Source organism: Pteropus vampyrus, unplaced genomic scaffold, assembly GCF_000151845.1.
Source record: "Pteropus vampyrus isolate Shadow unplaced genomic scaffold, Pvam_2.0 Scaffold30, whole genome shotgun sequence".
Lineage (NCBI taxonomy): Eukaryota > Metazoa > Chordata > Mammalia > Chiroptera > Pteropodidae > Pteropus > Pteropus vampyrus.
In genome coordinates, this window is record NW_011888811.1 from 5,776,822 (window position 1) to 5,777,270 (window position 449).

Sequence of the window (449 nt, forward strand, 5' to 3'; positions counted from 1 at the left end):
AATTCCACTAGCCATATGCAGCTAGCATTGCCCTTGTTGTACCGTGAACTTAGTTGTCTTTTCTATTTATATTCATAGTGCCTTGAATGCAACGACCTAATTTGATTCAATTTTCAATTCTCAATTTATATTATGTATTACCTGATACATTGCAGGCATGTACGATATAGATTTACTGGTATAAAAGTAGGTTAATCAGCCTTTGAAATTGCGAGGGAAATAAATTATGGATGATTATAGTAGGAAATAAATTTATTAAAGGATATTGGTAAGTTACAGGCCAGATATCCAATTATAAGTTCTCTCCCTTACTGCATATCCTCATAACATTGTAATCTTTGGGGGACCTTTAAACAAAGTACCCATGTTTGACCAGCCAAGAAATAGGCATGAACCCCAAGCTTTTTCTCCTGGAAAATTGAATGTTGAACAGTTTATGGAAGGATGGC